The sequence below is a fragment of the Crassostrea angulata genome, chromosome 8 (assembly GCF_025612915.1).
Source record: "Crassostrea angulata isolate pt1a10 chromosome 8, ASM2561291v2, whole genome shotgun sequence".
NCBI classification, from domain to species: Eukaryota; Metazoa; Mollusca; class Bivalvia; order Ostreida; family Ostreidae; genus Magallana; species Magallana angulata.
In genome coordinates, this window is record NC_069118.1 from 17,223,116 (window position 1) to 17,240,745 (window position 17,630).

At 32.9% G+C, this 17,630-nt stretch overlaps 1 pseudogene; it reads right to left on the bottom strand.

The window, feature by feature from the left end:
* Positions 1 to 2,718: 2,718 nt before the first annotated feature.
* LOC128160734 (uncharacterized) lies at positions 2,719 to 9,125 on the bottom strand (annotated as a pseudogene).
* Positions 9,126 to 17,630: the final 8,505 nt, after the last annotated feature.

A 17,630-nucleotide genomic window follows, 5' to 3' on the forward strand; every position in this document is an offset into this window, starting at 1 on the left:
CGTAAATACTTCCTCCTCTTATGAAGTTTTATTTTTACCCGTTGTTTATTTCAGGAAAACGAGGTTTTTTTTACTTTAAACATTTTGAAATAAAAGTCAGCAAAATTTATGATCATATATCGATGGCGTATCATATAACAGAGCTTTTAAAATAATAAAACTCGTAAATAGGACAAAGGTCACCAAATAAAGGTTGCCCAAGAATTTACAACATAAATCCACCCACTAAAAAAAAAGATCCTCAAATTCATATAGGTTTTTGATTATATTTCAGTATGTAAAAACATCACAGTTCAACGCTATAATGCATTGAGTGTACATCTTTTATGACAATAATTTGACATATGTATGCCCTTTTATACCTACATGTATATACATGCACTTACATGTTTTGATACTCATCGTAAATGCAAGTCAAATTTTATACACTGTAATTGTAATCAAACCTATCAGAAACCCATCTCAAACAGACGGGATTCTATTAAAAATTATAAAATTAAAGGGACATGGTCACGATTTTGGTCAAAATCTATCATTCTTTTTATTTTATTATTTACAATGCTTTAAGAATGCATTTCTCATGATCAAATGAAATTTGAGAGTCAGTCGTAGAGTTATACACAAGATACAGGGCTCACTGTTCTTTGTCATGTAAACAAGGCTCGTGCCATGTTTATGTTTACGTAGTTTCAATATAACAGTACAAAACATTTTTTCAAGACGATTTGTCTATCTTCTTATTCCTTTCAAGCATAAATAAACAGTACCAACGTTTAATACATTCATTTTAGGTCTAACACTGGAATTTTTACTTCAACATTCAAAATGTAACAAAAGCTTTGTTTACATATCAAAGAATTGTAAGCTCTGTACATTTGTAACTCGCTCATAACAAAAAAAACTACACTCAAATGTTGGTTGCCTATTAAAGATGCCTTACTGAAGCATTGTAGACATTAAAATCGAAAAAATAATTTTTTACTAAAATCGAGACCATGCCTCTATAAATGACAATTTTAAAATGAAGTGAAGGAAGTCATATTTTAGTAACGTATAAAATTGCTTTCTGTGAGAGGACGTCATCTTTATTCTAAAATTTGATATAGTTTATGAATAGAGGCTAATGTTTATTTTCCATTAACAAGGCTCAACAGCTATTGCTATATAGAAAATTTAACAATCCCAAAACAAAAGCTTTACGTAGAAAAGTAAGGAAATATTCATAAAAGATTTAATTTTAAAGCTAGGACTCGTAGATTTGTTTTCTTTACCGAAAAACAGTTTAATGATTGATTTTAATTTAAAACTCATACTATATATTTAGAAAGACCTTATAATAACCTTAAAGAGGCATGCAAACCTTGCACGATAACCTTATAGTCAAATTAAGGAATTAAATTGTTAATTATACGTTAACTCACATACATACAAGTTCACTATCCTTATTGGCAAGCTTATATGACACTCTTTAAGAAGCCTAGTCGTAAATATTAGACGTTTTACTAACTTTTTGAACGATTTTGATATTTTACTTGCCAGAAAAACGTCAAAAATGGCGCCATTACGAACACAGGAAATTCACCGCCTCCAACTAGAAGCAACATTCTAGGCTCGATTTTAAATATATATATATTTAAACTCAAATATTAAATCTTTAAATATAAAATTACTGCACATTTTGATAAACACGCTGATAAACAATAGTTTTGATGACCTATTCTCCTATATTTGTGTGCAGTAAAATCATCGTTTTATTACTTAGTTGTAAATGAAACATTTGATTCAACCCGTAAATATTTAAAAATCGAGCCCAGATTGCTGCCTCCACTTGAAAGCGACAAATTTCCAGATTTCGTCATGGCAGGTAAAATATCAAAATCGTTAAAAAGCCTCTTAAGAAAACATTTCGGACTAGGAGAAGCCTAGGGGGCCAGCGCCAAGCAACTACGTGTACATTGTATGACCATCTCCTTCTCGTTAATCGACATTTGGCGATCTGATAAAAGTCTTACACTTATTTTAATGTAAAAATCAAAGTACTGAAGTACTGAGAGGAGTTGATTTTATCGATTATCATTTATTTTAAAATCAACTTATCTTGCATGGCAATTAGTTTCTAGTCTGTATTTGAATTACGCACTTTTTTTTATTACATGAATTTTTAGACTTTTCCGACAAGAATTTCGAGAAACCCCATATGAATCATGTTGTGTAATACTTAAAGATATTTTAAACTATGTATAGTAATTGAAACTATTATAAAAAATCGTATGGATCCAAGCACTACTGATATCGAACTCTAGTCTCGTTCAACCAGACCCCCGGCTGTCTCCGTTAATCTCCGACAAGCAAGAGAGCCTCTCTGCTTTTCGGAGATTTACAGAGACCTCCGAGTGTGTTGTTGAACGAGACTTTATTACACTCTGGCGTAGGAACACATGAGACTACAAAAATATATAAATTGTTCGTATTATATAAAATCTGACTATTTTCAAATTGTTTATAGATAAGTTTCCTTGTAAAACAATGCTTCAGCATACATTACATCGAATTTTTTTATTATTTTCAAGAACTAATTTTTAAGTCTTGTCAGCGGGGATGATTTGTGCTTAGGTCCAAACACTGTTTCACTTTCGGTTTGCCAGAGTAACTGCATAGGAGAGTTGATTAAAATCAACTCCCAAAAATACTACACGTTACAATAAACCGAGACGAATGTTCAACGTATATTTATTATTAGATTACATATCAGAGAGTGGAATACATAACACAGAGTGAAAACAAATGTTAATACAAGTAGGAAAAAACTGGACATCTGAGTTTCTATTGTTTTGTTTGTTAGTTTTTTCATCTTTTAAAAATTTTTTTTTAAAATTATGTTTTAAATAATTTAGGTCAACAACACTTTATTTTTAAAAACTTTTTGGGACATATAAAAGTGAAATTTAATTGATTTTGAAAACATTATACAAAAAAATGTGCATCATGAGGTTTAATTGACGGCTTTAAATTAACAATTCACCGCGCATAATTTAATGTCTTGTTCACAAAATATAAAAAGGTTACCCCTTTTGGGTCTCTAAAATGAAATAGTCATTGCTCTGTTTATTCTCAGCAGTCATTGACCTTTCACAATCCGTTAAGTAGTCCCTATCCACTGTGTTGTAGTTATCATTGCCTTCACTTTCCATAGACAGTACTCCATACCCGTCCTCCATGACAGACAAAGATGGCGCCGGTCCTGCGTGATCGTAATAGTCACTCCTATCCTCTTTGTCTGATTCGTGTAAATGGTTGTAGACATCCTCCCTCTTAATCGTGTCGTCTTGTCGCATAACTGGGGATATTTGAGCGGCTTTTCGCTAGAAAATTTCGTAAGACATGACATTTAAAAAGTATAAAATGTATTTAGGTACTGTTTGTTTTGTTTCTCTTTTATCTACATACAAACATTTTGTTACAATAAAATGCAGATATGCGATTGCAAAAAAATTATTAAAGTCATTATAGGCGTTCTCCTTCTATTTCTTTAGTGATTTTAATCTTAGGAACTTGAAGGGAAAATAAAAATAAAGTTGATTTTACACTGATTACTTTGATGATACGATCTAGTTTCAATACAAATATATTACCGTTGTGTTATGATGTATTTTGCTGTACGTTGACTTAATTGGTGTTGGATCGTCTACATTTATATGTCCATTGTTGTACTGATGCGCAGCATTTCTCACAACGTTTGGTGCAAGTTCCCTAAATGTTAACACAACATAGCCAACCAGTTCACATTTTACAAATCTAATACATTACAGAGAGAGAGAGAGAGAGTCCTCTTCAATTTATGTAGTTAGTGATAAGGAATGCGTTAAACCTCTTGTAACTGTACATCAGTCACAATATTTTATAACATGGTATAAATATTTAAATTACTCTTTACTGTCATCGGGAGAGTGAGACCTTCGACGTATGCAAACAAAAACAATCACTGTCAGGATGGATCCAAAAACCGCACCTCCTACCGCCGCACCAATGATAGATCAAGGAGACGGGGCTAAAATATAACTAGAGGTACTGTGAGCAAGCTCACAATTGATACCCCCGCTAAGAAAATATCATAACGCGTGTATTTTTGCTATTATAGAAAATATTGGATGAATCTATTTCACTGTCCATTTTCTATAAATAACAACTGCTTTATTTTTGAAAACTATTAATCTTTAGCTTTTAATATTTCCATTAATACAAGACATGACACAGACAGAATTAAGCTTTTTTTTAAACAATGACCTTGAACTTTCTCAATTGACCTTGGGTCAAGGTCATGACACATCCTTTAATCATAATCAATCTTTGTGTGAAGTAAGAACTTCCAATGTTTCCCCATAAGAAAGATATGGACCGGACACGAATTTTGCACTTTTTCTGTCAATGACCTTGACCTTGCCCAAATGACCTTGGGTCAAGGTCATAACACACCCTTAGGTCATAATCAATCTTTGTGTGAAGTAAGAACTTCCAATGTTTCCCCATAAGAAAGATATGGACCGGACACGAATTTTGCACTTTTTCTGCCAGTGACCTTGACCTTGCCCAAATGACCTTGGGTCAAGGTCATGACACACTCTTAGGTAATATCCAATCTTTGTGTGAAGTAAGAACTTCCAATGTTTCCCCATAAGAAAGATATGGACCGGACACGAATTTTGCACTTTTTTCTGCCAGTGACCTTGACCTTGCCTGAATGACCTTGGGTCAAGGTCATGACACACTCTTAGGTCATAAGCAATCTTTGTTTGAAGTAAGAACTTCCAATGTTTCTCCATAAGAAAGATATGGACCGGACACGAATTTTGCACTTTTTCTGCCAGTGACCTTGACCTTGCCCAAATGACCTTGGGTTAAGGTCATGACACACCCTTAGGTCATAAGCAATCTTTGTTTGAAGTAAGAACTTCCAATGTTTCTCCATAAGAAAGATATGGACCGGACACGATTGCACAGACAGACGGACAGACAGACAGACAGACAGACAGACAGACAGACGGACGGACAAGGTGATTCTTATATACCCCCCCTCCCCCCCCAAAAAAAAACTTTTTTTGCGGGGGGTATAATTAATGAGGTCGCTGTAGCAAAATAAAAATCCATACGATTAACATGACAAAAAGCTGATATTTGAATGTTTGACGTTGTCATCGGTTCCTCTTAAAAATTGCTCTCTCCGTTCTCGAATTAGGAGGGATATTAAAATATTATATATTCCGACAACACAAGACTTCATTTTTATAAAATCAAAAAATATATTAGATTCATGAAGTAACGATGGATAAACAATGTTATTTTGGCAATAAAATTGAATTTTTTTGGTTGGATTAAAGATGGTTAAAAGATAAGATGTAATCATAGCCTTCATTCCGGGCGCCTGTAAAGTGTGCGAAACGAAATCGAACGAAACGAAACCAATCGAAACCAAACCAAACGAAACGAAACGAAAAATCAAAACGAAGCGGAATTTAAACAAAACTAATATCAATTTTGACTACATAAAAGTGAAAATAAATTCATTGAAATAAATTTTTAAACCATAGATAATAACTACCTGTATGTTTCAGAGTGCCGCTGTAAATTTGAAGCCGATTATCCGAAATTTGCAAAAATTATATAATTATGTAAATAAATGATGTACATTCCTATACCTTTTAATGTTTCTGATTTGTTTCATTAAATGATATTCAGACGTTTAGAGAGTGATATCGCTGATTAGTTTTAAGGCATCTCTCTCTCTCTCTTTCTCTCTCTCTCTCTAAACGTGTGAATATCATTTAATGAAACAAATTAGAGACATTAAAAGGTATAGGAATGTACATCACTTATTTACATAATTATATAATTTTTGCAAATTTCTAATAATTGGCTTACAAATTAACAGCAGCAATCTGAAACATAAAGGTAGTTAAATTTTATGCTTTAAAAATTTATTTCAATGAATTTATTTTCACTTATATGTAGTCAAAATTGATATTAGTTTTGTTTAAATTCCACTTCGTTTGGTTTCGTTTTCTGGTATCGTTTCGTTTGGTTTCGATTGGTTTCGTTTCGTTTTGATTGGTTTTGTTTCGTTTCGTTCAATTTCGTTTCGTTTTGTTTCGTTTCGCACTTTACAGGCGCCCCTTCATTCCATATACGCTATACTTGATTTTATTTCAAGTATAAGGATTTGGGAGTCAAGGAAAGATTGAATTGAAACGTGTACCTTGACTTTCTGCGGACAAAGAACTGTTATGTACAATGTCTGAACAATCTGTACATGCCGGGCATTCTAGGGTCGTTACTGATGGTGATATTGTTGTTGAACATTTGGGGCAATCTAAAACCCGAAATGAAGCCAAAAGAATTACATGTATTATAAAAATGTTATATGTGTTTTTTCACTTTTTATTACAGGTATGTCATCATAGCTAGAGTTATAATCTATCAATATTTAAATATGTTTTAGCTCAAATGAGATGTAAGCTTAACTGAGCTGTTGTCTTGAGTCTATACGTTTCTGTTTAATTTTTACAATTTAACCTCTGTTTTCTGAAGAAAAACAGTTTTTTCATACTGATTCAATTACACAAAAAATATTTGCTATGGAGAATCAAATTAAGAGTCAAAACCTAACCAAAGGGCAATTAAATAATACAAAAATAGAGGTACTGTGAGCAAGTTCACAAATTATACTTCCGCTAAGAAAATATAATAACTCGAGTACCGGTATTTCTTTATTGAAAAGAAATGGATGTACCATTTTCTATAGTGATCTTGAACTTGCATAAATGACAAAAGATCACGATCAGGACATTATTACAGATCAAAAGCAATTTTTAGTATTATATTTTAAATTCTAATCATTTTCCATTTCCTCATGGATTAAATGTACATGGTTAAAAAAAACTTAACAGATGGCACATTGCATAAATAATGGAGACCATTTTTTTAACAATGACCTTGAACTTGCAGGACTGAACCTGGGTCAAATTCATGACGCACACTCAGGTCTTAAAGGGTACCTGCAGCCCAGCCAATGTGAAACTTATGTCAAAGAGTTTATTTTCTAGAATTTAATGCAAAAACTGCATCGAAATTGATGCAAAAAAACGGAGTTACGCCGCTTAAAAATGGCTATTTTTACCATCTAAACTGGTAAATTGATTTGTGTATAATTACATGTAGGTACTCAATTGTTAAAAAATAAAACAGAAAAATTAATTAGACTGTGTAAAATTAAGCATTTGTATGCTAATACAAGTGCATAGTTCGTCAATCAGTGATTAAAGGATCATGCATGAGACTATCAAACAGTAAACTAATGTTCGAAATAAATGCCTTTATTGTTACTTATCTAATCACTTTTAAGAATAATAATAATTTACAATTTAGCAATTTAAACCTTTTTTCACGCTTTAACTCCATATAGCTTAAATTGTTATACTGACAACGAATCATTATGAAATCTGAATAAACTTGAACATTTTGACAAAGGATGTAAATAAATGTAAAATGAAATTCCATTATCGTATTTTTAAAAGAATACGAAACAGTCTTAATCATGCAGTCATCTTTGACTTTCGCCTTGATCCGTTTAAAATCCCGTGTTTGTTAAAGAATGCATACTACTTTGATTGTTATTCGTCCGATATCAATATTATCGAATAATCGGGCGACATCATTTGTAATTTTATGCCTTATACTAGGAATATAGACCCCGCGTTACCTTTTACGAAATATGCATTATCATTATAATCAGTTAATGTCACGGAAAAATCATTCGAAATAATGACAATATTAACAAAGTATGTTTCTTATAACAATAGTGCTTTGATTAATTGTCATTTTGCTACATATGCTGTGCATTTATATGCAAAATGTGTTACACATTTGACTAAATTCATGAAGCAAACAATTTTCCGAATTCGGCATTTTTGTTCGTTAAAATACGGATTTAAACTCAAACAACAGTATATTTAGTCATCCAGGGCGGATAAGGAAATAAAACAACAGAAAAAATGTTCATATATCGATAAAACAATGCAGGAAAACGAACAGTTTTCATACGATATTCCTGTTTCTCATATAGCGACGTTGACCCCGAAAACTACTTCTGCGATCGCTGTAAAATTTTCAGGATGATGTTTTTACACATAGATCTCCATTATATCAAAAATTGACCGGCACTGCAGGTACCCTGTAAGTAATCTTTATGTGAAGTGGGAATGTCGAAATGAATGTTTCTCTCTAAGAGAGAAAAAGACCAGACATTTTTATGATTTTTTTCTTTCCGATGAACTTGATTATATGACCTTGGATCAAAATCATTACACATTCAGGCCATAAGCAATCTTTGTGTAAAGCTAGTAAGAATTTTCAATGATTCTCCATAAGAAACGTTTATGATAGACCAGGCACATTTTTTGCCCTTTTCCTTTCAGTGACCTTTAACATTGCAGTAGGTCAAAATAATGGAACACTCTAAGGTCATAATACATATTTATGTAAAGTAAGAACGTTCACTGTTTCTCCATAAGAGAGACATATCTTCAAATAATTTTAATGAAAAATACACCTAAAAGAAAACCATTAAAATATCTTATACATCGGCTCAATGAATTTTATTACTAGTACTCTTGAAAACAGCCCAAAATATAAAGAGTATCATTCATGATGTGGCCGCATTGAAATTCCTTGAAAGAAATGCTAATATTTACAAGGTACAACGACTTCGTAGAGTTTTAAGTCTAAAGTAACTTCGATCTACAAAAGTGACGAGTTTCTGTATTTTTACGGGTCATAGTGTAACTAATATTTATTAGAAATATAAATGTAATGCTATATTACTCTTTACCTGTTACAATCAAAGTTTGAATTGTAGATGAGTTTGATGAAGGCGATAGACTTGCTTTAATCGTTGTAATGTTTGGACTTGAGCTCTCTCCAGGTGTTGTAGGGGATGAGTTTGCTATTGTTTGAAGTGATGTTTGAGTTAAACAGCTACATGTAGCTGTGGTATGTGACGGTGTAGTGATAGGAGGTTCCGGTCGATTCCACCAAGCTTTTGTTTGTACAAAATAAAAATCATCTGTCAACATCCCGAAGTGTCATAATGTTGTACTTATAATTCATTCATTATTTTTAATCAACCGGTGTTTTTGGTAATTATATATAAAGATTTTGACTAAAAATATAAGATTACTTACAGCCAAAAACAAGCTGCTCTCTTAAAAATACGAGGCAAAATAATAACAGTAATGGATCTGCAAAATACAATGGAATGTAGACTGATTCTTAAAATAATGACTAAATATAACAACATGCATACATGTATGTACTACTACTTGTGTACCAGTATTTAAAAAAAGTCAAAGACTGCCAAAGAAAGCTATGCGTACGTTTTGTTATAACATTTAGACTGAAAAAATTGAAGATTGAATTCTGTGCAAGAAATATTTTCAAGAAAAAGAAATTGATAAGTCGTACTTGTAATTATAATCGACAAACATTTCAAATCATTACAGGATTAAGATCTGCCATATACAAGTAATTGAAAGGTTACTGAATGGCCGAGCTCTGCCATTCGATCACCTGTTATAACTTTTAAGTTAACATTTAGTTGACTAAATGGCAGAGCTTTATCCTGTACATTTTATAAAATAACACGACGGTTTTAATAATTCAAAATAAATATTATCCGACAACCAATTTCTTTATTTCTGTTATTTTTATTATTTCTGTTTTCTTTCGCATGCCTTCAAAAACGAATGAAGTTTTTATGAACTAAAAAAAATTGGACGGATTTAATGACATTATCTTTAATCGGTTTTGTCTAATTTATATCTAGTGTTAATATCATTTAAAACAAAACATGAATTTAAAATCAAGAATGTTCAGGAAATTTCGTGTTGACGGTTTATTTGATCGGGGGATTGTTGTATCAAAAAATTAAAAACACATTTAATAATTATAATTCTAGATGTTCACGCAGAATAAAAAGTAACAAATATTTGATATATGCCAAGTATATCGAACATACAGGCTTCGTAGAGGTTTTAAATTTGCTGGGCACGGCCATAATTGAGATTAAAGAGGCAAATGCCAACGATCAATTTCTTAAACAATATTTATTTGATTTCAGGGTTGAGAAGCTCTGAACGCACTAAATCTGCAGTTATTATGAATCAAATTACAGTAAAAATTTCTATCTTGAAAATTACAATATAAAGTTCAGTCTCAATTCTTATTGAACCCACTGATTTTCACATCTATTTCAATCCGTCTAGCTACCACACTCCCGTGCACTTAAAACTAGGTCCTTCTTAAGGATAAACTATTCAAATTTGACAAATTTGTTCTCTTAAGAACAAAGCCAACATTGTGAAATCTACAATTGATGAAATACGGGCTTTAATGTTAGCATTGCTAAAAAAAACATTCTTTCTTCAATGTTACATTGTAGCTATACTCGCACTGTACCAGTTATCGGCTAAAATTTAACGTTTTCTTTTCGTAATTCCTTATTTCTTGATATTTTTGGATAAAACTTGACATACTTTAAAAAGTGAACTCCTTATTTATCATTTTCTTAGTTTATATCATTATTTAGAACCCAAAACATCTTTTTGTGCTTTTAAGCACGCCCTGAATTTGCCGAGTTTTTACGAATTACTGTACCAGTTATCGGCTTCGTGATAATAACATAGTAAAAATCCGTGCTCATGTTTTTTTTACTTTGCTAAATGTAGTTTGAATATTATGCCCCTTGTGAGGTCAGACTAAAGTATTCGGGGTCATGATACATTATAAACAAAACTCATAAAATAATTCGTTTATTATCATACGGTAATACACCAAATCGTATACTATTCAATACGTAATTGTGCAATCAGGCGTTCAACTGCGCTACGAATCTCTCGGAAATTCTTGAATTCCTTTTGTTTATACATGTTAATTGTATTGATTTTATATGTCAAAGAAGGGATATAATAACGTATCACAAAGAGGTAATATTCTATTTTTAACTTATTACGTCACTTCCCCCACTGCAAAGATGTAAAATCAGCGGTAAACAATGATCGTTTAAGCTCATGTAAAAAACATATTCAAGAAAGTTTTCAAGCAAACTTACTTTTCTTTATTCGATAAAGACGACTGAATTAAAAAATCTTGGATTGTCGCGTGCTATAAACCCGAACTCTCAGTTTAGCCGATAACTGGTACAGTACCAGTATTCACTTCCCCATGAAACACCAAAAGAGAACATTTTATGACCATTTTATTTGCCTTAAACATTTTTATTTAATATTTATATCCATAAACTATATTTTTATTAAAGAATCGAATATTTTAGCTTCATAATTTGAACAGTCTCCAATATTTTTTTACAAAACTTTTCGTCTACAAGAGGTAGATTTGGCCTAAAAAGGTCCACAATCATCTGTACCAATTAATACACTTCATATTCACCGAATCATGTGCTCATTGCTGATTATCGAGAAAAACATCCGTCACTATTTATATGACACATACAGTATGGTTATATGTCCTGTATCTGAAGTGTTAAGGTAATATGTTTTTTACATATGAAAAGCTTGATTACCAACTTGAAGGTCGTAAAAACTTCCTCTTTTAATTTTTTCACGCGCAAAATATCGGGTTTCTGTTGCTAAAACTTTTAATTTATTCCGATAAAACTTTTGAAACGTAAAGTTACACATGTATTCAAATAGCAACGATTCAAATTTATAAGGTAAAGTTAAATACATTTCATTAAAGACGTAATGTTAGAGCGTAATCGAGGTTTACGTCATTATACAAAATAAAAATAATTGATAATGTCAATCATTTAATATTTAATCGTACAAAATCTGAAATGTAAATTAATATAGCAATAAAGACTCATTCTCTGGATATTATGAGGCGACCTGCAAATTCGATCGGGTTTTATATCGCTAAGATCACCACTTCATAATATTCAACACAACAAGGTTAGCTTTTTAAAAAGCAAAGAAAGTCAGCCAGCGGAATATTAATTTAAGGTCAGAAGTTAATACACAATCTCTTAAAATACAAGATAAATAGTTTCCAGAACAATAATAATATACGGGTGTACATTTAGTTTGCTCTCTTACTTTTATGGCTGTAGGTGAGGAGATAAGCATACAGTGTATGACTGCACAACTACTTAGTACTTAAAGTTGTAACTTTGCAAAGGTAGCTGTGAATTTCATGGTTCCGTCGCGAACCACCGTCAATATCTTTCCTCTCCAATTTATGCGTACTCCGGACTGTGACTGCAGACGATACCCATTGACAGTCTTCCAATATATTGATGCGCCGTTGGACCTACTAAAAACTGACCCGTTTCATAACTTCTTCGAATTTCTCTAACATGAACTGTCTAATTCCTTCCCAGAATTCCAATTTACGCAAACGCAATTGAAGTTTCATCCCAACTGAATTAGTCAGGCCGTGGGCTGACTAATGACAGAATCACTCCTTTAAATTCCTTAAAAATCTTCATGAACCTAGCCAACCATTACGTTGTTAAATATACTGAGATCGAAGGTTATGTGTTGACCTGTAGTCAATCTATATACACAAATATACATATACATATATACACACTGCTCCAAACATAGCTTTTACACTTATTCGAGTAAACAATAAAAAATATATATATTGACTAATATCCAGTGTACGGGGAAATGGATATAAATAATAATAAAAATTTTACACGATTTGATCAAGGTGATAGATCGCACTAAATTCACTAAAACTGTAAGTTCAAAACTCACCCAATTGTGCGATCATAGTCAACAATTCGAATTAAAATTCGAACAATCTGTTAAACAGAAAGAATAAGCACTGGGATAGTTTATATCCTAAGCGCTGATAAAATTAATATTTCCTGACTTTAAGACATGAAAGATCTGTTTACATTTAAAACTGAAATAAAAAAAAACTTTAAATTGTGACTAAATAATCCGCGGGTTTATGTATATGCGTACATCTATATTCTTTTACTAAAGCTATAACAAACAAGAGATGTTTGAAAAACACTTATGCCCCCTCCCCTAAAAACATTTCCGAAGAAAACGAACGGAAACTACAAATAATTGAAATTTTTCTAAGTCAAAGGCTGAAAACTATGTCGAAAATTGCTCGACCGTACCCAAAATCAAACTAGACCTAGATATTATTAGGATAAAGCTGTATACCAAATTGAATTTCAATATGTGCATCCTCTGCGAAGAAAATGACGGGAAACTGCAAAAAATTGGAAGTTTTCTATGTCCAAGGGCGCAACACTGTCAAAATCTGCTCGATCGTACTCAAAATCCACCTTGTCCTAGATATTATTAGGATAAAGCTGTATACCAAATTAAATTTCAATACGTGCATCCTACGCTGGGAAAATGAATGGAAACTGCAAACATTTGGAATTTGTCTACGTACAAGGAGCACAACTCTGTCGAAAATTGCTCGATCGTACCCAATATCGAACTTGTCCAAGGTATTATTATGATAAACCTGTATACTAAATTTCATTTAAATATGTGCATCCTTAGCGAAGAAAATGAACAGAAACTGTTGGTGGACCGACCGACCGACCGACAGACAGCAGCAAAGCAATATGCCCTCCCGTCTCCGAAGGGGGGGGGGGGCATAATAAAGAATATTTTTGTAGTACAATTCACTGACCCTAAATAATATATGTCAATAATTTGCCAATATGATCATAAGCACCTGATGTTATAAATTTCTTTAATAAGAAAACATATAGATTACCCCCTATCGAATTATACTCGTGTATTATTAGGTAGGGAGTACATGTATATTTATTATTTTATATGAAAAATATATAATTCAAAGTGCCTGTGAAAGGAATGTAAAAATACACAATTTGAAACAGCATAACCCTTTCCTATCTACGTGTAGGTGGACCTGTCAGAGAGTCGGATGATTGCATTTCAAACCTAAACCCTAATCCGAGACTCCACTGACCCATTTTTTTATTATTCGATGTTTGCAAAAACGATTTAAGACAGGGATAGTATGGACATTGTAACAATGCATTTTAATTATTTTCTCTCCCACGACTGTTTAAGTACAAAAGAAGGTTGTTTTTTATTCATGTTCACCATGTGGCCACATTGGCCTTATACCCAAGGCCATGAACACCTGAAGTCATGAATTTCACGAATTACGTAGAGAACTTCATTGACATCATAACTATGATTTCAGTTACCCCCCCCCCCCCCCCCCTGCTGTTGAAGTAAAGAAGAAGATTATTCCGAGATTATAATCCTTTTCACTCTATGGCTATATTGGCCCCGCACAAGGATCTGAACCTCCGACCAAGGGTCCATGAATTTCATAATTGTGTTATTATAGTCTGTCCCAAGACATTTATGCTGCACATTTGGACGATTTTTAATAAAAATGCACATACCTGTGAAAGAAGTGCAATGGAAATCAGGCACGTAGATAGCATCGTTTTCAGGCACGTAGCATGGGGGGGGGGGGGCCTGGCAACCCCACTTTTTCTCGCAGCAAGTATTTTTTTTTTAAATTTACAAATTGAAAATTGAATAATCATGGAGTTGCCCCCCCCCCCCCCCCCCACTTTTTTGGGAGTATGTAAAAAATTGATTTGAAAATAAGGAAATAAGGAGTGAAATTGAAATTATAGATATACTACGCCAGGACCCTAGGGGTCCTGAATTTCACAATTTAGGTAGAGGGCTTCATAGACATTCATTCATTTTTCCTTTAAGCTGAAACCCACTCATAAATAGGCACGGTCAAACAGATATATAAACCGTATGGGCGCGTTTGAGTGAACTATGGCAACCCTAAGATTTTGTTAGTGCATTTGCAAAGGCAAAACTCTATGGAATGTGAATAAAACGTCAAATGTTGCTCTAATGATATAAATTTTCTTCAGTCAACTGATCCAAGGCCAACTGTCTTATGGGTCTAAAATTCACAAAAGTTGTATTATTTGTAGAATATTTTGATTTCTTTTGTTAAAAACACGCATCCTGTAAATATGTTGTGAAATGTCCGTGCCATACAGAACTATTAAGATAACTACCCCGATCTGAGAAATATATTAAATTGAAATGTTCTTGATGAATAATTAATAATTAATTAAAAAGGAAAGAAAAATCAATGTCGTGTTAATCTGTTAATTTATATCTCCGTTTATCTCTAACTCTACTTGAAATCTGAAAAAATGTCCGTTATACAAAAGGTTTAGTAATTCCTACTCTGTAAGTGATAGATTACTTCAATTTGTATATGTCAAATTCACGATAACTCATCGTTTTCCGCCATCTTGAACCTCTTGCGCTCTCACTAAAAGCAGGAGTAAACTTTTGTAACACGTCGTGTTGAACACTAGTCTCGTAAATTGTGTGAATTTTTTGACAAGTCTGGCAACCCGAGGTACTCGTGTCGTTTAATCAAACACACCCTTTGATTTCGTTCAACCCGATTGCACACCTGAAACTCTTGACCGACGTGTATTATTTATTTCGTGGTCTTTGATTTTTAACAGGGTTTTCCAACGGAAAAATCCGGTTATTAAAATGGTGAAAATGGCGGGCGGGTGGGCGTGCGGGCGGCTGCCAAAAGGGTACCCTCATTGTACGGGTAACTCCTCCTACAGTTCTCAAGATAGGAAGTTGTTCTTTTGCAGATCAATTGTACATATATCAGAGGTGTGCATATTGATAGGATTTTGATTTTTGATAATTTATCGAAAAAATACCAGCTTTTAAACTTAGTCATTTTTTGGCAAAATATTTCATATAGGGTACCCTCATTGTACGGATAACTCCTCCTACAGTTTTCAAGATAGGACGTTGTTCTTTTGCAGATCAATTGTACTTATATTAGAGGTGTGCATATTGCTAGGATTTTGAATTCTGCTAAATTATCGAAAAAATACCAGCTTTTGAACTTAGTCACTTATTGGCAAAATATTGCATATAGGGTACCCTCATTGTACGGATAACTTCTCCTACAGTTCTCAAGATAGGAAGTTGTTCTTTTGCAGATCAATTGTACATATATCAGAGGTGTGCATATTGCTAGGATTTTGATTTCTGATAATTTATCGAAAAAATACTAGCTTTTGAACTTAGTCATTTTTTGGCAAAATATTGCATATAGGGTACCCTCATTGTACGGATAGCTCCACCTACAGTTCTCAAGATAGGAAGTTGTTCTTTTGCAGATCAATGTACATATATCAGAGGTGTGCATATTGCTAGGATTTTGATTTCCGATAATTTATTGAAAAAATACCAGCTTTTGAACTTAGTCATTATTTGGCAAAATGTTGCATATAGGGTACCCTCATTGTACGGATAACTCCTCCTACAGTTCTCAAGATAGGAAGTTGTTCTTTTGCAGCTCAATTGTACATATATTAGAGGTGTGCATATTGCTAGGATTTTGATTTCCGATAATTTATCGAAAAAATACCAGCTTTTAAACTTAGTCATTTTTTGGCAAAATGTTGCATATAGGGTACTCCATTTCACTGGATATGGGTTGACATGGATTATGGATACAGTTCACATAAAAGAAAACCCGGTTTGCTGTCACATTGACAGCTTTTCACTTGTTTAAAAATTTAATCATTGTTTTGGTGCAGTTTTGTTTGTAAATAATAAATAATGATTGATTGTTATATTAGTTGTTACTATTCTCCTGGCTTGGAAAGAATGCGTAAAATATTGAAAATTTCATTACGATCGAGTAATATAAGGTGTTCGTCAACACTGGTGAAACATGTTTACATCAAAATGCTTTGGACTGTTGAAAAGTCTGCGGATTATATACTGTAGGGGTATCAGCGGTGAAAGATGAATATGCTGGACAATACTATTTTACAAGTAGCATTCAGATTTAAATTTATATGAGAGTAAAAAAGAAAAATTTCTAAAAGTTAATACATTTTCACTTTATAGCCATATTGGCCCGTCTCTACGTAGAGCCTGAACTCCTGGCCCACCTGCCAGAAATTTCACAATTAGAGTAGATACATGTAGTTTTAAAAATATTATAACCAAGCATGTACCTCAATAAATGGGTGCAATTAATGTCGCCATGAAATTACAAGTTTTCTTCAATTTATATTGGAGAAGGGAGGACGAGTTTTCTAAATTATAATACTTGATTGCAATATGGGCGTATTGGCCTTGCCTTAGGGTCTGAACCCCCCGACTAAGGGGCCATGAATTTCACAATTTTGATTGCAAGCTTCATAGACATAATTAGCATTGTATTTAGTTTTGAACCAAAGTATCAGAGATGTGCATATTACTTGAATTAAATTTTTGATAATTTATGAGAAATAAACAGCATTTGAACTTTAATTTTACGCAGAATATTGCACATAGAGTACTCCATTGCTCTGGATAGGTAGTGTTTATCAATTCAGGGTTGAAAAATAGATTACTGTTTTAAAAAAAGAAAACCCGGTTTGCTGCAACATCGACAGCTTATCATTTAGTTTACAAATGTGTGGATTTAACCTTTTTAGCTCACCTTAGCTGAAAGCTCAAGTGAGCTTTTCTGATCAT